Raw genomic sequence first — 23,314 nt, 5'->3', positions numbered from 1 at the left:
TGGCCCCTTACAAGATTAAGAAAGAATGTTACCTTTTAAGGAGTTGTTGATGCTGGGAGAATGTTGCTGTTTATGGTTGAGCAGGTATTCCTGCTGATGGGGGAGGTTTGGTGGATGCATAATGTAGGTACACACTGCACAGTAGAGGGGAGGGAGGAGGCCAAAGGACAGAGGACATTTTTCTGTGTTTTGAATTTTTCTTGTTTTGCCATAAAATATAAATTTTATTTCACAATATAAAGAACATGACAAAAAACTGAATTTCAGTAAAAATGATTTTATTGCAAACCTACTTCATCTTAACAGGCAGTTTCTCTTAAATTCCTAAAGGGTATTTGTGTAACAAAGGCTCTAAATGATTTTGGGGGTCAGCTCCCTGTCCATATGCATCGAGGGTGGTACTCTTAAACTGGTTTGGGAAAAAGGTTCCAAATACCAATCTCTATTCTTTTTTTTTTTTTCTTAAGCCAGTCTGTTCACTGAGGTCATATATTACCTCCATTATAAAAAATTGACTTGCTGAAGGTACCACAACTGGAAGATGGTACAGCCAAGGTCTTAACTGTGATGACACCTGCTTCTATGAGAAGTAATGTTATCTGCTGATAGAGGTTTAACTTTTTCATCTTGACCAGAAGATCACTAGCTGTTTGATTTTGAGTCCATTTTTTTTTTTAAGAAAAAGTAGTGCTGATGCTCTGAGTGCCTTTGTTTCTATTAGTTTTTGCTTTTGATTAAATCACTTTTGATGAGTTGAAGTCAAAGCCTCTGTTCTATTCTATGAAATCATTTTATCAGAGGTAAGAAAGAAATGAACTGCAGAAACTTACTCCATACCATGTGGGCCCCATCTTTTAATCCTGTACAACTAAAGTGAATCTGCTTCCCAGGAAGTAGAGAAACTTCAGTGAACAGTACTGCCGGAGCTCTTTTTTTTAACATCTTCAGTGGAGTATAATTGCCCCACAATGCTGTGCCAGTCTCCGCTGCACAACAAAGTGAATCAGCCACATGTATGCACATCGCCTCCCTCTTGAGCCTCCCTCCCACCCTCCCCATCCCACTAGGAGGGTCACAAAGCACCGAGCTGATTTCCCTGTGCTATGCAGCTGCTTCCCACTAGCTATTTTACACTTGGTGGTGTATGTATGTCAACACTACTCTCTCACTTCATGCCAGCTTACCCTTCCCCACCCTTGTCCTCAAGCCCATTCTCTACATCAGCGTCTTTATTCCTGTCCTGCCTCTAGGTTTGTCAGAACCCCCCCTTTTTTTTTAGATTCCATATATATGTGTTAGCACATGGTATTTGTTTTTCTCTTTCTGACTTCACTCTGTATGACAGACTGTAGGTCCACCCACCTCACTGCAAATAACTTTTATTTCTTTTTTATGGCTGAGTAATATTCCATCGTGTGTATGTGCCACATCTTCTTTATCCATACATCTGTTGATGGACACTTAAGTGGCTTCCGTGTCCTGGTTATTGTAAATACTGCTGCAATGAACACTGTGGTACATGACTCTTTTTGAATTATGGTTTTCTCAGGGTATATGCCCAGGAGTGGGATTGCTGGGTCATATGGTAGTTTTAGTTTTAAGGAACCTCCATACTGTTCTCCATAGTGGCTGTATCAATTTACATTCCCACCAACAGTGCAAGAGGGTTCCCTTTTCTCCACACCCTCTCCAGCATTTATTCTTTGTAGATATTTGATGATGGCCGTTCCGACTGGTGTGAGGTGATACTTCATTGTAGTTTTGATTTGCATTTCTCTAATGATTAGTGATGTTGAACATCCTTTCAATGTGTTTGTTGGCAGTCTGTATATCCTTTTTGGAGAAATGTCTATTTAGGTCTTCTGCCCATCTTTGGATTGGGTTCTTTGTGATACTGAGCTACATGAGTTGCTTGTAAATTTTGGAGATTAATCCTTTGTCAGTTGCTTCATTTGCAAATATTTTCTCCCATTCTGAGGGTTGTCTTTGTCTTGTGTATGGTTTCCTTTGCTGTGCAAAAGCTTTGAAGTTTCATTTGGTCCCATTTGTTTATTTCCATTTCTCTAGGAGGTGGGCCAAAAAGGATATTGCTGTGATTTATGTCACAGAGGAAAAACATAGGCAGAACACTCTAAGAGTTTTATAGTGTCTGACCTTACATGTAGGTCTTGAATCCATTTTGAGTTTATTTTTGTGTATGGTGTTAGGAAGTGTTCTAATTTCATTCTTTTACATGAAGCTGTCCAGTTTTCCCAGCACCACTTATTGAAGAGGATGTCTTTTCTCCATTGTATACTCTTGCCTTCTTTATCAAAGCTGAGGTGACCATATGTGTGTAGGTTTATCTCTGGGCTTTCTGTCTTATTCCATTTCTATTTTTGTGCCAGTACCATACTGTCTTGATTAGCTTTGTAGTATAGTCTACTACAAAGGTGGGCAACCTTGTCTTTTTCCTGATCTTAGAGGAAATGTTTTCAGTTTTTCATCATTAAGAATGATATTGGCTGTGGGTTTGTCATATGACCTTTATTATGTTGAGGTAGTTTCCTTCTGCCCACTTTCTGGAGAGTCTTTATCATAAATGGTTGAATTTTGTCAAAAGATTTTTCTGCATCTATGGAGATTATCATAGAGCTTTTATCCTTCAGTTTAATATGCTGTATCACATTGATTTGAGTATATTGAAGAATCCTTGCATTCCTGGGATAAACCCCACTTGATCATGGTGTATGATCCTTTTAATGTGTTGTTGGATTCTGTTTGTTAGTATTTTGTTAAGGATTTTTGCATCAATGTTCATCAGTGATATTGGCCTGTAGTTTTCTTTTTTTGTGATATCTTTGTCTGGTTTTGCTATCAGGGTGATGGTGGCCTTGTAGAATGAGTCTGGGAGTGTTCCTTCCTCTTCAATTTTTTGGAAGAGTTTGAGAAGGATGGGTATTAGCTCTTCTCTAAATGTTTGATAGAATTCTCCTGTGAAGCCGTCTGGTCCTGGGCTTTTGTTTGTTGAAAGATTTTTAATCACAGTTTCAAATTCAGTGCTTGTGATTGGTCTGTTTATATTTTCTATTTCTTCCTGGTTCAGTCTTGGAAGGTTGTGCTTTTCTGAGAATTTTTCCATTTCTTCCAGGTTGTCCATTTTATTGCCATAGAGTTGCTTGTAGTAAGTTCATGATCGTTGGTATTTCTGCAGTGTCAGTTGTTCTTCTTTTTCATTTCTAATTCTATGGATTTGAGTCTTCTCCCTTTTTTTCTTGATGAGTCTGGCTAATGGTTTATCAATTCTGTTTATCTTCAAGAACCAGCTTTTAGTTTTATTGATCTTTGCTATTGTTTCCTTCATTTCTTTTCCATTTATTTCTGATCTGATCTTTATGATTTCTTTCTTTCTGCTAACTTTGGGTTGTTTTGGTTCTTTGTCTAATTGCTTTAGGTGTTAGGTTGTTTATTTGAGATGTTTGTTCTTTGAGGTAGGATTGTATTGCTATAAACTTCTCTCTTAGAACTGCTTTGCTGCATCCCATAGGATTTGGGTCTCTGTGTTTTCCTTATCATTTGTTTTTAGGTATATTTTGATTTCCTCTTTGATTTCTTCAGTGATCTCTTGGTTATTTAGTAGCATATTGTTTAGCCTCCATGTGTTTGTATTTTTTTTTTTTACAGATTTTTTCCTGTAATTGATAGCTAGTCTCATAGCATTGAGGTTGGAAAAGATACTTGATACAATTTCAGTTTTCTTAAATTTACCAAGGCTTGATTTGTGACCCAAATATGATCTATCCTGGAGAATGTTCCATGAGCACTTGATAAGTGTATTCTGTTGTTTTTGGATGGAACGTCCTATAAGCATCAATTAAGTCCACCTTGTCTGATGTGTCATTTAAAGTTTCTGTTTCCTAATTGATTTTCATTTTGGATGATCTGTCCATTGGTGAAAATGGGGTGTTAATGTCCCCTGCTATTATTGTGTTACTGTCGATTTCCCTTTTTTTTTTTTTTTTTTTTTTTTTTTTTTTTTTTTGCGGTACACGGGCCTCTCACTGTTGTGGCCTCTCCCACAGGGCCCGGACGCACAGGCTCAGCGGCCATGGCTCACGGGCCCAGCCGCTCCACGGCATGTGGGATCTTCCTGGACCGGGGCACGAACCCGTGTCCCCTGCATCGGCAGGCGGACTCTCAACCACTGCACCACCAGGGAAGCCCCGATTTCCCTTTTTATGACTGTTAGCATTTGCCTTATGTACTGAGGTGCTCCTATGTTGGGTGCATAAATATTTACAGTTGTTATATCTTCTTCTTGGATTGATCCCTTGATCATTATGTAGTGTCCTTCCTTATCTCTTGTAACAGTCTTACATTTAAACTATTTTAAAGTCTATTTTATCTGATATGAGTATTGCTACTGCAGCTTTCTTGTGATTTCCATTTGCATGGAATATCTTTTTCCATCCCCTCACTTTCAGTCCTATGTGTCCCTAGGTCTGAAGTGGGTGTCTTGTAGACAGCATATATACAGGTCTTATTTTTGCCTCCGTTCAGCCAGTCTATGTCTTTTGGTTGGAACATTTAATTCATTTACCTTTAAGGTAGTTACTGATATGTACGTATTACCATTTTCTTAATTGTTTTGTGTTTGTTTTGGTAGGTCTTTTCCTTCTCTGTTTCCTGCCTAGAAAAGTTCCTTTAGCATTTGTCGTAAAGCTGATTGAGTGGTGCGGAATTCTCTTACCTTTGCTTGTCTGTAAAGGTTTTAACTTCTCCATCAAATTTGAATGAGATCCTTGCTGGGTAGAGTAATCTTGGTTGTAAGATTTTTCCGTTTCATCACTCTAAATATGTCCTGCCACTCCCTTCTGGCTTGCAGAGTTTCCGCTGAAAGATCAGCTGTTAACCTTATGGGGATTCCCTTGTATGTTATTTGTTGCTTTTCCCTTGCTGCTTTTAATATTTTTTCTTTGTATTTAATTTTTGATAGTTTGATTAATGTGTCTTGGTGTGTTTCTCCTTGGATTTATCCTGTATGGGACTCTGCACTTCCTGGACTTGACTATTTTCTTTCCCATGGTAGGGAAATTTCCAACTGTAATCTCTTCAAATATTTTGTCAGAGCCTTTGTTTTTCTCTGCTTCATCTGGGACCCCTATAATTTGAATGTTGGTGCATTTAATGTTGTCCCAGAGGTCTCTGAGCCTGTCCTCAATTCTTTTTATTCTTTTTTCTTTATTCTGCTCTGTGGTAGTTATTTTCCACTATTTTATCTTCTAGGTCACTTATCCGTTCTTCTGCCTCTGTTATTCTGCTATTGATACCTTCTAGAGAATTTTTAATTTCATTTATTGTGGTGTTGATTATTTGTTTGCTCTTTAGTTCTTCTAGGTCCTTATTAAACGTTTCTTGTATTTTTTCCATTCTTTTTCCACGATTTTGGATCATCTTTACTATCATTACTCTGAATTCTTTTCTAGGTAGATTGCCTATTTCCTCTTCATTTGTTTGGTCTGGTGGGTGTTTTCCTTGCTCCTTCATCTGCTGCATATTTCTCTGTCTTCTCATTTTGCTGAACTTACTGTGTTTGGGGTCTCCATTTCACAGGCTGCAGGTTCATAGTTCCCATTATTTCTGGTGGCTGCCCCCAGCAGGTGAGGTTTGTTCAGTGGCTTGTGCAGGCTTCCTGGTGGAGAGGACTGGTGCCTGTGTTCTGGTGGGTGGGACTGGATCTTATCTATTTTGTGGGCAGGGCCATGTCCAGTGGTGTGTTTCAGCATGTCTGAACTTAGTATGATTTTAGGCAGCCTCTCAGCTAATGGGTGGGATTGTGTTCCTGTCTTGCTAGTTGTTTGGCATGGGGCATCCAGCATTGGAGGTTGCTGGCCATTGGGTGGAGCTGGGTTTTAGTGTTGAAACAGATCTCTGGGAGAGCTCTTGCTGTTTGATATTACCTGCGGCTTGGAGGTCTCTGGTGGTGCAGTATCTTGAACTCAGCTCTCCCACCTCAGAGGTTCAGGCCTGACACCAGGCTGGAGCACCAAGATCCTGTCAGCCACACGACCAGGAAATCAGATGTTTCCCAAAGGTCCCCATTCATGGTTTCTTTTGTGAAATCCGAAGTCCTCTGGATGTGGTTCTGTAGTATGAATTGATTGTACTGGATAACCAGTTTATTACACAAGGATGTAACTTAGGAACAGCCAGATGGAAGAGATGCATAGAGAAACGAATGTGCGATGGGTCACGAAGCATCCATGCTCTTTCCAGGTGCCCCACTCTCCCCACATCTCCATGTGTTCACTACTGGGGCTCTTTAAAGACAGGACTCTGAGCCTGATTATCTCTTAAGATTTTATCCAGTGGTAAAGCCTCATTTTATGACATACTGGCTTCAGTTTATAAAACAATTATTTTTTATTTCCATTACTCTAGGAGGTGGGTCAAAAAATCTTGCTGTAGTTTATGTCAGAGTGATTTTCCTACATTTTCCTCTAAGGGTTTTATAGTGTCTGGTCTTACATTTAGGTCTTTAATCCATTTGGAATTTATTTTTGTGTATGGTATTAGGGAGTGTTCTAATTTCGTTCTTTTGCATGTAGCTGTCCAGTTTTCCAGCACCACTTATTGAGGAGGCCGTCTGTTCTCCATTGTATGTTCTTTCCTCCCTTGTCATAAATTAGGTGGCCATATGTGCATGGGTTTATCTCTGGGATTTCTATCCTGTACCATTGACCTATATCCTGTTTTTGTGCCAGTACCATACTGTCTTGATTACTGTAACTTTGTGGTATAGTTTGAAGTCGGGGAGCCTGATTCCCCTAACTCCATTTTTCTTAAGGTTGCTTTGGCTATTCAGGGTCTTTTGTGTTTCCGTACAAATTGTAAAATTTTTTGTTCTAATTCTGTGAAGAATGCCATTGGTAGTTTGATAGGGATTGCATTGAATCTGTAGATTGCTTTGGGTAGTATAGTCATTTTCACACTGTTGATACTTCCAATCCAAGAACATGGTATATCTCTCCATGTGTTTGTGTCATCTTTGATTTCTTTCATCAGTGTCTTACAGTTTTCTGAGTACAAATCTTTCACCTCCTTAGGCAGGTTTATTCCTAACTATTTTATTCTTTTTGTTGTGATGGTCAATGGGATTGTTTCCTTAATTTCTCTTTCTGATTTTTCATTGTTGGTGTATAGGAATGCCAGAGATTTCTGTGCATTAATTTTGTATCCTACAACTTTACCAAAATCATTGATTAGTTCTAGTCATCTTCTGGTGACATCTTTAAGATTTTCTATGTATAGTATGTCATCCACAAACAGTGACAGTTCAACTTCTTTTCCAATTGGTACTCCTTTTATTTTTCTAAACAAATGGGACCTAATGAAACTTCAAAGCTTTTGCCCAGCAAAGGAAACCATAAACAAGACAAAAAGACAACCCTCAGAATGGGAGAAAATATTTGCAAATGAAACAGCAAAGGATTAACCTCCAAAATATAAAAACAGCTCATGGAGCTCAACAGCCAAAAAAAACAAACAGCCCAATCCAAAAATGGGCAGAAGACCTAAACAGACATTTCTCCAAAGAAGATACACAGATTGCCAACAAACACATGAAAGGATGCTCAATGTCACTAATCATTAGAGAAATGCAATCAAAACTACAAAGAGGTATCACTTCACACCGGTTAGAATGGGCATCATCAAAAAATCTACAACAAATGCTGGAGAGGGTGTGGAGAAAAGGGAACCCTCTGGCACTCCCGGTGAGAATGTAAATTGATACATCTGCTATGGAAAATGGTATGGAGGTTCCTTAAAAAACTAAAAATACTGCTACCGTATGACCCAGTAATCCCATTACTGGGCATATACCCTGAGAAAACTGTAATTCAAAAAGAGACATGTACCACAGTGTTTATTGCAGCAGTATTTACAATAGCCAGGACATGGAAGCAATCTAAGTGTCCACTGACAGATGAATGTATAAAGATGTGGCACATACATACAATGGAATATTACTCAGCCATAAAAAATGAAATTGAGTTATTTGTAGTGAGGTGGATGGACCTAGAGTCTGTCATACAGAGTGAAGTAAGTCAGAAAGAAAAACAAATACCATATGCTAACACATATATATGGAATGAAAAAGAAGAAAACATGGTACTGATGAACCTAGTTGCAGGGCAGGAATAAAGATGTAGAAATAGAGAATGAACTTCAGGACATGGGGTTGGAGGGGGAAGCTGGGGTGAAGTGAGAGTGGCATCGATGTTTATACACTACCAAATGTAAAATAGCTAGTGGGAAGCAGCAGCATAGCACAGGTAGATCAGCTCAGTGCTTTGTGATGATCTAAAGGGGTGAGATACATATGATGGGAGGGAGGCTCAAGAGGGAGGGGATATGCGGACATGTGTATGCATATGGGTGGTTGGCTTTGGTGTACAACAGAAACTAACACAGTATTGTGAAGCAATTATATTCCAATAAAGATCTATTAAAGCAATTACTGTGAGAAATAGTGGAAAGGGGGAGTTTTCTTAGGTGGAAAATATTTTGAAGTTAGTAGCAGTAGAATATGCAGTTGAAGTGCTGTTGCTTTGGGTTATCCCTGTTACTTTATCTATTGTACATAGAATTTTTTACCCAAATGAGGATAGGTCTTTATATGTGAAGATCCTTCACAACAGAATGTCAACGTTAGTGTTTGGAACTGATGACTGAGACAACACACATTTTCTGCTAGAGGCAGTTGACCACAGTCACCCACCCAGAAAACCCAGAAAGGGTTGACAGGAAAGCAGAAAAGAAGTGAAATTCTTCTATAATTTGCTTGTGGTTGATAATGGCTTTATTTTCAGCAGAAACAAATCAGGGTTATAAAGCAACAGATCTGTCTGAGAATCCAGATCTCAGTCCCATCAGTCTAGGCCTAGGTCTAGTATGGACGGTAGCCGAGGAGGATATCTCTGCCCTCAATCTGGAGACTTCTAAGTAATTCCAGTGGGCTTGAGGTGGCTTAAGTATGACCTTTACTGAGAGCCAGGCTGGTTTGATGAATAGGCTGCTTTTTATCTTGTGGGAATTGGGGCTTGTGGTCAGGAACTTTCTTGTGGTTGTTCTATGCCAAGACACAGGTCTGGCCGATCGTGGTTCTCTGTGCTCATGACCACAGTACAGTGTTCACTGTGAGACACACAACTAGTGAAGGCCAGTCACTGAGGCTGGGGGATGGGGTCCTGTTATTGGCAGCCCCGATCAAGAATGCATGATTTTCCTGAGAGAAGAACATTAGCCAAGGAAAGAGGTGGTGCTAGGCAGACACAAATGGCAGATCCCCACTCTAGGGGAAGTGGGATGACTAAATGTGAGGCAGGAGAGGGGAAGAGAGAATGAGATTTCACTTACAGCAAAAGTAGAAGGGGCAGTCTGCAAGTGAAAAAATAATTCACCCAACAGTGCTTGTATTATGGGGGTGAGGGGTAATTTTGAAGAAATGATCACTTTTTAAATGATATAATTTTGTGGTATTTACATTCCCTGCCACACTTACATATTTTTAAGATCAGAAAAACATACTAATTCCAGAAATATTTAGTGTCTACCTATGCATCTAGCGTTTGAGATATAATAGTGAATAAGACAGACATACCCCAAGGAACTTACTGCAGAAGACTTAAAGGGGATTTCTACCAGGCAACCCAGAAAGCTTTATGCTCTTCTATGGAGTAGCTGAGGTGCAAGCAGTTTGGACTTAAGAGTTGGCACTTCCCTGGTGGCACAGTTAAGAATCTGCCTGCCAGTTCAGGGGACATGGTTTTGAGCTCTGGTCCGGGAAGATCTCACATGTCACAGAGCAGCTAAGCCCATGTGCCACAACTACTGAGCCTGTGCTCTAGAGCCCATGAGCCACAACTACTGAGCCCTCGTGCCACAACTACTGAAGCCTGTGTGCCTAGAGCCCGTGCTCCTTAATAAGAGAAGCCACTGCAATGAGAAGCCTGCACACCGCCATGAAGAGTAGCCCCCACTCGACACAACTAGAGAAAGCCTGCGTGCAGCAATGAAGACCCAATGTAGCCAAAAATAAATAAATTTATTTTAAAAAAGTTAAATTTTATAACATGCCTAGTGCAGCATGCAGGTGTCCAAAAGAAGTTATACAATAAATGCTAGCTCCCTTTCCTTTCCCTTATATCTTCAAAATTCTTTGGACGTTAGTCATCCTTGAATTAAACAAGTACTTAATCACCAGGAAAATTATCTTTTGGAGGATCAGTGATATTGCTTCTGTTTCTTAAGACAGAATTGAATTCATTAAACACACTTAGAAAATGATTTATGACAAAGCGGAAGGTATTTTCTTCCTCAAAGGCTCAAGAACTTGGAGAAAAAGGTGGAGAAGAGAAGAGTTAAGGTTGTCCTAGGTCCAGGCAAGAGAATGTACGTGAGACTAGAAGCAGCGTGTGGAATTTCTGTTGTGCGTTATTGATTTGGCAGCTTCTCTAAAGATCATACCAAACTTCACTAAACCAATAGTGGCTTTTGTATCAAAAATCATTATTGAGGGTAATGTCCTAAAAGCTCATGCCTGAACAAAATCACAAGATAAATTCTGCAGGATCATGTCTCGCTTGCATTTCAGGGTTAACTAGGTGGCAAGGTGGGGTCACTACCCACGTGGAAGCTCTAGGAATAAACTAAACCAGGAGAGGGTGTTAACCATTGAGAGGCAGGGGCAGAGGTCTGGTGGGAAAACAGAAGGCATGAGGCAAATCCAAAGTTAAAAAGAGGATAGAGAGGAGAGTTAGCGGCATCCTGAAGTCAGTCTAGTAGCATGGCCGGGGCAGCTGGTTAAGTTCTCAGGATCTGTGTGGGCACCAGAGAATGCCCAGGGTGTGCTTGAGAAGACCATATTCTAGTGGTTCAAAGCTGCACTGTCCAACTCAGTGCCTGGGAATGAAGAAGGTATTGGGCCTGGGGGAGATAACTTTATTTTTACAGAGAAATTCAGCAAGACCATTAAGAAGGAATTAGAAAAATGTCCTGCCTGCAGTGTAGAAAGTAAACTGGATTAGAGCAAGCCTAGAAGTATCTAAAAGAAGTGTTTCTCCCTCATACATACTCCTAATAAGGAAGACAATGCAACCACTTTTCTGCCTTCCAGGCTTGAGGACCACAAGTTCTTCTCTTTCAGAAAGTCCTAATTATTTTCTCATAAAGTTTCTATCAGCTGCCAGATTTTAGGATTCTTGTTTGGAGAATGCTGGAAGCAATGTGTTTTTGCTTTGTGAACCGTGAGTTCCCAAGTCCAGTTCAAGGACATGCCTAAACATCCCTGTATTTTATTTCTAAAACAGTGATTCTGTAACATAAACACGCTCTGGCACCCAATTTCATGCCATTATGGCAAATGTACTGGAAAGAAAACCTGATCTTTCTTAACCTCTTCCTCACACAGATGTACTCTCCGTACCCTTGACTCTGGCTCTGCGACAAGTGTATATGCTTGTGAGGATTAAATCATGAAGTATTTCACCTAAATCCTAACACAGTCAATCAACAAATGCTAGTTTAGCTGTCAGTTGTTATCAGCAGCAGCATCATTATTCTCACCATCTAGATGCAAGTCTAGCATGCAAACATCATAGTAGTAAAGAGTATTGCTTTTTTTATTTTATTTTTTTAATTTAACATCATTATTGGAGTATAATTGCTTTACAATGGTGTGTCAGTTTCTGCTTTATAACTAAGTGAATCAGTTATACATATACATATGTTCCCATATTTCTTCCCTCTTGCGTCTCACTCCCTCCCACCTCCCTATCCAACCCCTCCAGGCGGTCACAAAGCAGCGAGCTGATCTCCCTGTGCTATGCGGCTTCTTCCCACTAGCTATCTATTTTACGTTTGGTACTGTATATATGTCCATGCCTCTCTTGCTTTGTCACAGCTTACCCTTCCCCCTCCCCATATTCTCAAGTCCATTCTCTAGTAGGTCTGTGTCTTTATTCCTGTCTTACCCCTAGGTTCTTCATGACGTTTTTTCCTTAAATTCCATATATATGTGTTAGCATACAGTATTTGTCTTTTTCTGACTTACTTCACTCTGTATGACAGACTCTAGGTCTATCCGCCTCATTACAAATGGCTCAATTCGTTTCTTTTTATGGCTGAGTAATATTCCATTGTATATATGTGCCACATCTTCTTTATCCATTCATCTGATGATGGACACTTAGGTTGTTTCCATCTCCGGGCTATTGTAAATAGAGCTGCAGTGAACATTTTGGTACATGACTCTTTGAATTATGGTTTTCTCAGGGTATATGCCCAGTAGTGGGATTGCTGGGTCATATGGTAGTTCTAATTTTAGTTTTTTAAGGAACCTCCATATTGTTCTCCACAGTGGCTGTATCAATTTACATTCCCACCAACAGTGCAAGGGGGTTCCCTTTTCTCCACACCCTCTCCAGCATTTATTGTTTCTAGATTTTTTGATGATGGCCATTCTGACCAGTGTGAGATGATATCTCATTGTAGTTTTGATTTGCATTTCTCTAATGATCAGTGATGTTGAGCATTCTTTCATGTGTTTGTTGGCAGTCTGTATATCTTTGGAGAAATGTCTATTTAGGTCTTCTGCCCATTTTTGGATTGGGTTGTTTGTTTTTTGGTTATTGAGCTGCATGAGCTGCTTGTAAATTTTGGAGATTAATCCTTTGTCAGTTGCTTCATTTGCAAATATTTTCTCCCATTCTGAGTCTTATCTTTTTTATGGTTTCCTTTGCTGTGCAAAAGCTTTGAAGTTTCATTAGGTCCCATTTGTTTATTTATTGTTTGTTTATTTTTGTTTTTATTTCCATTTCTCTAGAAGTGTGGGTCAAAAAGGTTCTTGCTGTGATTAATGTCAGAGTGTTCTGCCTATGTTTTCCTCTAAGAGTTTGATAGTTTCTGCCCTTACACTTAGGTCTTTAATCCATTTTGAGCTTATTTTTGTGTATGGTGTTAGGGAGTGATCTAATCTCATACTTTTACATGTAGCTGTCCAGTTTTCCCAGCACCAATTATTGAAGAGGCTGTCTTTTCTCCACTGTACATTCCTGCCTCCTTTATTGAAGATAAGGTGACCATATGTGCGTGGGTTTATCTCTGGGCTTTCTTATCCTGTTCCATTGATCTACCTTTCTGTTTTTGTGCCAGTACCATACTGTCTTGATTACTGTAGTTTTGTAGTATAGTCTGAAGTCCAGGAGCCTGATTCCTCCAGCTTTGTTTTTCTTAAGATTGCTTTGGCTATTCGAGGTCTTTTGTGTTTCCATACAAATTGTGAAATTTGTTGTTCTAGTTGTGTGAAAAATGCCAGTGGTAGTTTGATAGGGATTGCATTGAATCTGTAGATTGGTTTGGGTATTAGTCATTTTCACAATGTTGATTCCTCCAATCCAAGAACATGGTATATTTCTTTCATCAGTGTCTTATAATTTTCTGCATACAGGTCTTTTGTCTCCTTAGGTAGGTTTAGTCCTAGATATTCTTTTTGTTGCAATGGTAAATGGGAGTGTTTTCTTGATTTCACTTTCAGATATTTCATCATTAGTGTATAGGAATGCAACAGATTTCTGTGGATTAATTTTGTATCCTGCTACTTTACCAAATTCATTGATTAGCTCTAGTAGTTTTCTGGTAGCATCTTTAGGATTCTCTATGTATAGTACCATGTCATCTGCAAACAGTGACAGCTTTACTACTTCTTTCCCGATTTGGATTCCTCTTATTTCCTTTTCTCTGATTGCTGTGGCTAAAACTTACAAAACTATGTTGAATAGGAGTGGTGAGAGTGGGCAAGGGGCCTACTCTTCATTGCGGTGCACGGGCTACTCATTGCAGTGGCTTCTCTTGTTGCAGAGTACGGGCTCTAGGTGCATGGGCTCAGTAGTTGGGGCTTGCGGGCTCTAGAGCGCAGGCTCTGTAGTTGTGGCGCATGGGCTGAGTTACTCCGTAGCGTGTGGGATCTTCCTGGACAAGGGCACGAACCCGTGTCTTCGGCATTGGCAGGCAGATTCTTAACCACAGTGCCACCAGGGAAGTCCTGTACAGATTTAATCTACACAGCTTGATGAATGTAGAGAGAAGTATATACCTCTGAAACCATCACCACAACCTGTGCCATAAACACATCCATCACCTCCAAAAGTTGCTTCCCACCCTCTTTTTTTGTGATAAAAATACCTAATATAAGGACTACCCTCTTAGTAATTTTTTTGTAATACAATACAGTATTGTTAATTATCTGACAGCATTTTCTGATATAGATTCATTTACTGGTTTAGGCAAGGACATGGTTTTACACTGCCCTGTGTACCCTTTTCATCCTTTCCTATCCTCTGTGACCAAAGGAACACACTTGAAGATGGTTTGGGTGGGATTAGAGTCGTCTTCCCAGAAATAGAAATTGTTCCTTCAGGAGCTTGAATGCGATCTTTCTCCTGACCTCATTAAGGATGGGCTGAGCCAACCATGTTAGGCAAATCCTGGAGTTACATGGGACTTTCTTTAATCTTCTGGCCCTGGGTCTTTTCTACATAAAACTTTATTTTATCCTTTATTCTGTGACATTTGCTTTGGCTATTATCTCCAGAAGTTAAACTACGTCTAAAGGTTTTTGAAAAATGAGTGTATTGCCCTCACTGACCCATTGTCATGAGAATAGACAATTTCAATGGCTGCAGCAGGTATTAAGACAAGGCCTGTTTTTCCCCCTGAATCTAGGCTGGTGAATCTTAATCAAAATGTTCTTCTTTTTCATAACCTCCACCCATGTTTCTGAAGTGCCTTTCAAACAATTTATTTTAGAATCTTTGTGTTTTATTTAGGTCCCTATGGACAGCACACATTAAATTTAGAGAAGTACTCTTCTTTCATGCCCTCCGCAAGGCAGTTTGAGTTCCTCTCCTCATACTCAAATTTCCCCAACACAGTTTTCTCCATTCCCTTGTTTAGTGTTGTTTTCCACTAGGGTTTTCCCTTAAGACCTAAAGAAAATACGGAAGTAAGTGGATGTACTGGCTTGTTGGCTATTTAAGGGGGTAGGAGATTCCCTAAAAGGTTTCTTCTCGAGGAATAAAGATCCAGATGTGAGGTCCACTTAATTTCATCTGAACTAGGCTTCCCTACTTTTGTGAGTAAAAAGGGGATTTATTATTAGAAAAGAAAAAGATACAATAGAAAAAGAAATAGGACATATGTAAACTGTGTAATCATGGTGATATTTGAACTTACCTGGTAGTCATCTAGGCTTTCCTCGGAGGCTCTTTCCAGCCCTTGTGGTCTGGCACCTATCCTTGGAATGCAGTCAAAGTAGGATCAGAAGTAGAGTCCCTACTGGGCAAAGTGAAGGTATCTGCTCCCCAACCTTGGATCTTGCCTGAGGAATTTGTGGGACACTGTTTCACAGTTAGAGATGTGAAGTTTTTGAGCCCATTATTGACTAGAGAGCTTGAACCATGTTTGCCTTAAGTGGAAAATAAATTGCAATTGCAACATATTTTGGTATCGCAAGCAGGGACAATGTAACAGAGGCATGTGGGTGTCAAAAGCAATCATCTTCAGTGGCCAGGACATTTTTGCAAGGGAGGAAAATATATGGGAGGCACCAGGGGGCAAAATCAGAGATGAGGTGGGCCTAAGGAAAAGTCTCAGGATGCATGGAGTCTCCCTCCTCTAAGATTGCTGATTACTTTCTGTCTGATGTTGAGCTAGTTATCCAGGTTTGATCTGGAGCAAAGGAAGCTGTGATAATATTATGCTAACATGAACATAGAAAATACGAAAGGTCTCCTTCCAAAAACATCACTCATACTTCCTTAGACACCTTCCATGTTCCTCTCCCTTTTACACCTTCTTCCGTAAGTTTCTGGAGGTCTGTGATTTCACCCATCCCTATCAAATATTACTCCCAAGAAAGGAGCTTATCAACTTGATTATACTGAAGACAAAAGTCTTGCCTCCCCTCTATCCCTTACCCCAGGGCATTTGTCATTCTATAGAAAAATTTAAGCCAGAGAACCACGGAACTTTAGAGTCTCCATATTTCAAGTTTTCTTTGGCTGACTTTTTCTGTTTTCCATGTGGCAATATGGAAAAATCTGCTGTCTGAAGTTTTAGGTTTTTTTCTTAGCAATTAACTTCTTTGGTCTACCTTTTTTATCCCCTTAGATTGAAACTAACAGTTTAATTAAAATAGACTACAAAGTTAGGATTTGATAGGTCAAAAAAAGCCTGCTTTTACACATAGTAGCAATTCTACACAGCTGCCACCCTAAAGATAATGAGCACCTCTTTACATACCTAACTCCTCTTACTGCCGTATCTATCTGCTTGGTCTTGTGGGAGAGACTCAGCATCTCCTCGGGTTGTGTCGTCAGTGCCTTCTCCCAATTCCAGACCTCTCCCCTAGTGGCCTAGTATACTCTGCATTTCTAAGTAGGGAAATGTCAACAGGGCAGTGCTGTTTATAGGTAAATATTTGATAGTTCTCTCTTCTAAAAAGTGATTTGAGCGTTCTATGTTATATAGATAAAATACCAAAGAGGAGACAGGCATCCAAGATGGGAGGAGGCTGACTGATTGCTAGGGTAAGAGAAGGGAAGCAGCTAGATATTAGTGGAAATTTAAAGGAATGATATAATTTTCTGGTAGCTTAGTAAGGTAGAAACCAGTAGCCCTCATCTCTGGCTGCACTAAATCACCTGGTACTTCTTGAAATACTTATGCCTGGGCCACATGCCCGGGGGTTCTGATTTAAGTAGTCTGAGTAGAGGCCTGAGCATCTGTATTATGAAATGTACAGCCAGAGTTGAGAAACACTTGATCGAGGACCAGAAGAGCCTTCAGATTTTTCGGTGTCTTCAGAAATGGCTCCTCAAACTGAGGGATATAATAAGATTGTGTCTTCTGCTATACAAATCCGGACTCTCAATGGAGGGGGTCCTAGAACATGATTTTTTTTTTTTTGTAGAAGCCTCTCTGATACTAATTCAGATGGTTCATGGACCATCCTTGGAAAAATACTTTAGAATGGAAAGAGAAGAGAGTGTTTCCTTTCTATATACTAATTGTTTCTGATGAATATGTTTTATTTTAGCTTCATAAGTATCCTATGAGGAAAGCAATATTATCCCATTTTACAGTTAAAGAACTGGTAAAGGAGATGAAGTAACTTGTCCAACAACACAGAGCTAGTAAATAGCAAAGTCTGAAATCACTCATGACTGTTGAGTTGAAGTGCTAAGGACAAGGAAAGCTTTAACCATGAATTTGTTTCCCTACACTTTGCCATGCTTCCTGTTGGTACACTAGCTGAGCCCCAAGGGTCATCAGCTCTCGGCTCAAAGAGGGTGGATGAGAGGACCTGGCTGAGAAGCAGAAGCACAGCTGTTGACATAACTTGGCCCAGGCAGGGAGAGGTTCTAGGGAAGTGCTAGGGTCAGAAAGATGTTCCAGTGCTGCAAATTCTGAGAAATTGTAAGCTTGGCCAGCCTTGCATGTAAGAAAAAGACAATAGTTTTAGAGAAAATTAGAAAGGCTCACTGCTTTAATTCTTGGTTTTTCCTGTTGTCTGTCAAATGTCAACTCTTTTTGTCCCCGTAAGGAAATAAGCCCTCTACCAGTAAAGAAGGTCTGAAAGCTCCGTTGACAGCCATTTGTGGCTATAAATGTAACGGGCAGAAAGGCAGCATTGTCAGAGCTGTGAAGGTTTATGAATGGAGAAGGGAGTGAACTCATGGTAGTGATCTGGTCTTTGCTGAATCTGGCTTCTGAGGAGAAGCCCATTTTCTCAGTTATTCTCTCTCCCTCATCAGAAGGGACCATCTCCCCTAAGTTCTACACATTTTAGCCTAGAACAAATACAGCTCAGATATGATTCAAGGTTCTTTGTATTCTGCACTCTGTATACCACTGCTTGCTCAATACTTCCATGTGGATTCCTCAGTCGGTTAAACACGTTCGTCTTCTAGCACATTCTCAATGTCACAGACTCACTCCATTGTCTTCCTAGTTACTCCAAGCGGAAACAGAGCGTCTCCCCCTCTCACCCGAGAGCTAATCTAGCGCCAAGTTCTAGGGCTGTAGCCTCACAAATCCGTCTTGGATCTGTCCACTTCTCACTATCCTCGTTGTCACCTCCTTCAAACTGCCATTATAACCCGCCTGGACCACGACAGGAGCCTCCCTTTCACTGCTTTTCCTGCAACCATGCATGCCCCTTGAATCCGTTCTTCCATTGTGTCAGATGAGCGATCTTTTCAAAATGTTAATTTTACTTTAAAACCTGTAGGTTTTTTAACATACTGTTGTTAGGATAAAGATCACAACCTCTGACGTGGCTGGTCAGGCTTGGCCCCTGTCCACTTCCCCAGCTGCCTCCCCCTTGCTTTCTCAGTCCCATTCATGCTCATCTCCTTTGGTCTCTTGAATGTTTCATATTTGTTTCTTCTTTGGGGTCTCTGTACTAGTGTTCCTGCTGCTGGGATTCCCTCCACTTTGCACGTTAATGCTTTCTCACCCTTCAGATCTCTACTTTAAATATTATTTCCATGGGTGTCCTTTCCTGCCCCTGCTAATCCTCCAGCACTGCACACTGCCTTCCTACATACACCTTCCAACTGCTTATACGAGCACGCAGGGCCAGGGCAGGGGCTCAGCCTGTTCTGTCTACACTCTATCCGCATCATAACTTGAGTGACTAGCACATAGCAAGTACTCTATTTGTAAGTGAAGAAATAAAGACATAATAAATGGCATGACAACACCCACCTTCCCCTATTCCACCCCCACCGCATTCTTTTTTTTTTTTTTTTGCGGTACACGGGCCTCTCACTGTTGTGGCCTCTCCTGTGGCGGAGCACAGGCTCCAGACGCGCAGGCTCAGCGGCCATGGCTCATTGGACCAGCCGCTCCGCGGCACGTGGGATCCTCCCAGACCGGGGCATGAACCCATATCCCCTGCATTGGCAGGCGGACTCTCAACCACTGCACCACCAGGGAAGCCCCTCCGCACCCCATTCTTACATAAACACTTCACATTTCCTCTATCTGAGCTACAGAGGATTCCAGGATTTCACTTCTTAAAAACTTCAGTTGCTCAACTCACATTTTTAATATGATAACCTAGCTAGAGTCGAAAAGACTATGATCAAAGACTATTTACTAAACACCCTCTACTATTCTATCCCACTTGAATCCTGTTAAGGACTTGGTGAATTGGGTAGGGCTGCTGTAACTGTCTACAGAAGAGGAACCCGGAGCCCAGTGAGATGGACTGTTGAGCACAAGGTCAGACTGACGCATGAAAGGGAAAAGTGTCCTTGTTAGGATTTCTTTCTAGCACAAGTGATGATAATGTTAGTAATAATAATAGCTAACTTAGTGTTGGAAATATTTTGACACCGTGCTCATAGCTCTGTATAAACTGTCTTATAGGTACCATAAAACCCTGTGAGGTAGTATGATGGAAGCTGAGCCTTAGAGGGGGTAAATGACTCACTGTCAGTGAGGTACAGAGAGCCCTAGGCACTGCAGCGCCAGCCCTCTGCTTTTGTGTTTCACTGACATTCACAGGGGCTCCTGGCTTCCAAGATGCCATTTCTATCATGCGAAAAAAAAAAAGCAAAAACAAAACCTTCAGTTAAAAAGTCTTGTTGGGGCTTCCCTGGTGGCGCAGTGGTTGAGAATCTGCCTGCCAATGCAGGGGACACAGGTTCGTGCCCCGGTCAGGGAAGATCCCACATGCCGTGGAGCGGCTGGGCCCGCATGTCCGGAGCCTGTGCTCCGCAACGGGAGAGGCCACAACAGTGAGAGGCCCGTGTACCGCAAAAAAAAACAAAAAGTTTTGTTGTTTTTCTCTTTTTGCTATTCATTGGCCTTTCTTTTGTGGTTCCCTGTTGCCTTTGTACCACATCCTGTTTTCTCCTGGGACTCTTCATTCTTCATGGAATGTAAGAAGTTGGGTTGCTGCTGAAGTAGCAGCCACAACAAAAAACAAGCCTTGCTGAAGAGTGCCTCTGAACTATACGTCCACATATTTTTCTTGTTGAGGATGTGATGGTCTTTTGCCAAAAAAAAAAAAAATTGCTCAGTTTGTCTCATTTCCAATCTTGGGTGAGAGAAACTGACAATGATGATATGATGTGTGCTGGGTTGAAGGCTTTGTAGTTGCTCAGGTAAACTCATTGGTGGAGTGAAAAATGTTCTGAATTTCAATTCAGAAGACTTGCCTTTTAGGCCCTGCTTTGTCATTTAGTCGTGTGATACATGGCAAGTCACTTAACCTCTCTGAACCCAAGTCTCTTCATCTATAAAGTGAAATAGCTTTGTCTTGTGAACAGTCATCTTGAAATGTAAAGCATCTTTCTATAATGGAATTACTGTGTTGTACTTCTTTTAGGAAAAGGAAAGAACATGAAATAGAACACTTTCATTAATACTTTAAAGTAGAGTGCTAAAGAAACACTCTCTTCTCAAAATAGCTAGCTGGTGCCATTGAATACACTGAGTAGGTTGCCAAATGGCCAATGCCTGATGGGGCTCAGGGAAAGGAGGGGTGGGGGTGGGGTGAGGGAGGAGGAAAAAGTGAATTTCTCTTCTTTAGGCTTTGAGTTGAACAGGGCTGGCATGGCTAGAGTTGAGGGGTCACATAAAGATTGTTACTCTTTCTCGGTTCTCAACAATCCTTAGGGTTAGGAAATTGATTGTTTTTCTTATGTTTCAATTTAATGCCTGCCAGGAACACTTTGTTGGGGCCATATCAGGGCTCTCTGGGAAATGCGCTGCAATGAATATGCAAGCTTAGGAGGGCAAGGTGGCCTCACTTAACATGAATTTGCTGTCTCTTCCCTAGATCTAAATTAGGACGATGGGAAAGATATCCAGTCTAAGGGGAATTTAGAAATCTTAGCTTGGGGACTCTCCCTGCCCTCCTGTGTTTTATGCAGTACAAAGCACCAGGGTTGAAAGATGGCTTTTCATGGTTTGGGGCAAAAGTTATAGCCAGCTGACTCACAATGCATACTCACCAGCTTATATTAGGTGTAGCAATTTGTAAAACAGGCCCTATTCTTCACCATTATTTCTACACCTGCCTTTCAGGGGCTTATTGACTTTGGAACTCAGAAGCACCAAGGACCTTTGGAGATACCTTTTGAACTGTCGGATGTTGAACAAAATCTGGCTCCTTGGTCATCTTGGTGACGTGGCTGTCTGGGAATAGGCTGGACCCAGGTGAAGGTCTTTAGGACAGAGATGGACCTGCTAGTAAATTCTCCTGTGCACTAGTACAGATTTATTTTCAATTCACACCATACACAGGCTGACTTTTTTTATTTCCATTCATCATCTAGTACTGTGATTCTTTCTTGCTCTAGGTCTAAGATGAAGGTTTGGTAGTTTGGACATTGCTGCCTCTAAGACCAGACTCGTGTTCATCTAACATTTGCTTAGCCTTTATAATGTCTTGGGCCATTCCATATGTATCAGCTCATTAAATTTATTTCATTCAGTCCTGCAAAGTGCCTATTACCATTTTGCTCTTTCTACTGAGAAAACCGAGACATACAGGGGATTAACTAACTGCCTGAGCCCTACAGCCGATGACTGGCGTATTGGGGCTTATGCCCAAGTGTTCTCGGGCTCATTCCTGTGCTCTCTCCTGAAGCCCCAACTGCCCAGTGGATGATGATGCTGACCTTGTCGCCAGGATGTCCTGTACAATTCAACTTTGTGCAGCCGAAGATGGGGGCCTCTCCACTCTCATCTGAGTCCCTTTCTCAGGACTTGTTCACTGACCTTTTGACTATGAGGTGCCCTTGAGGTTGTCATCTCCCAGAGCCTGTCATCTCCTGGCCCTTTAAACATGCTGTTCTTGTGGGAAGTTACTTTCTATGCATCTGTTGCCTTCCGACTCCAGCGCTGCGCTGAGGATTGGACAGTGAACAGAAGTCAAAGTTCCTGCTCTTGGGAAGCTTTTTCTAGTATAGGAGACGACAAAGAAATACTATCATGTCAGATAGTGATAATCCCTCTAGGATAAGCAAAGGAGGACATGAGGATTATGAATAATGGGGCTACGATGTTAGATGGAGAGATAGAGGAGACCTCTCAGAAGAGGCGGCATTTGAGATTAAACTTGAATAATTTGAGCAGTGAGTCTTATGGATATCTGGAAGGAAAGTGTCAGAGGAAATAGGCAGTGCAAAGGCCCTGAGGTAGAAACACACTAGATGTGCTCACAGATGAACAAGAAGCCTGACTGACTGGGGTGGGTGAGGGAAGAGTGAAAGGAAATGATAGGATTGGTATCTGGGAGAAGTGGGCACAGCAATTAGACTGTGGTAGGGGCTTTGGGTTTTCAGTGTGATGGGAAGCTACTGGAGGGTTTTTGAGCTGGGATGTGATATACTGTTTTTTAAAAGACACTGTATTGGTAAAAGACTATGGGGTGGGGTGGGGGGACAGTAGAGCAGACAACCCAATTAGGAGGCTGCCACCAGGTTAGGCATGTTGGTGGACTTGGGTGGTCAGAAGTGGCTGAATTTAAAATGTATTTTGATGGCAGACAAGATAGGATTTGCATGTGTATTAGATGTTGGGGTTAGTTCACTCACTCTGGCCCAAGGCCAACACTCTCATATACATACTTGGAACTGGTGGCTACCACCCGTGAGAACTGTCAAAGAGGCAGAATGGTGGGCACTTGTTCTCAGCCTCTTACCTTCATCCTGGGGTATTCAATCCTTCCGTTATGGAGGGGTGTCCTCTAGAGGTACGTGTAACTTTGCTGTGTCTTCTGTTACACATTGCCGTCTCCTGTACCTGGGAAGCTGAGATGATTAAAATATACATCAACTGTTTACTGCCCTCAAGGAGCTCTTAATCCAATGAGAAAGGTTACATTATAAGATGGAGTGAAAAAATGCTATAAAGAGGTAAAAAAGTGCACTGAGGGAACAGGGAGGTGAGTGACTGATTCTAACTTTGGTCAGAAGACTAAAATTCAGGTTTGATAAGGGGAAGTGGCAAGGGATCTGAGCTTTAAAAGAGATCCTCCAATTTCATGTTCATGTCTGTTCATGGTCAGTTTCCTAAATTTTTCCCCTTACCCTTTCTCCCTCTGTGACTATTGGCTCCTTTGTATTTATTGTTCCATAAATGAGTAATCCTCCTTCAGTATGGAGGCGGGGGTGGAAGAAGTGTGCATTTGTCTCAGTGACTAAGTCCACACGCCAAATTAGAATGGAGACCCAAGGCTATTTTGTCCTGTGGC

The sequence above is a fragment of the Phocoena sinus genome, chromosome 16 (assembly GCF_008692025.1).
Source record: "Phocoena sinus isolate mPhoSin1 chromosome 16, mPhoSin1.pri, whole genome shotgun sequence".
Taxonomy (NCBI): Eukaryota; Metazoa; Chordata; class Mammalia; order Artiodactyla; family Phocoenidae; genus Phocoena; species Phocoena sinus.
Note: the sequence above shows the minus strand (reverse complement) of the source record.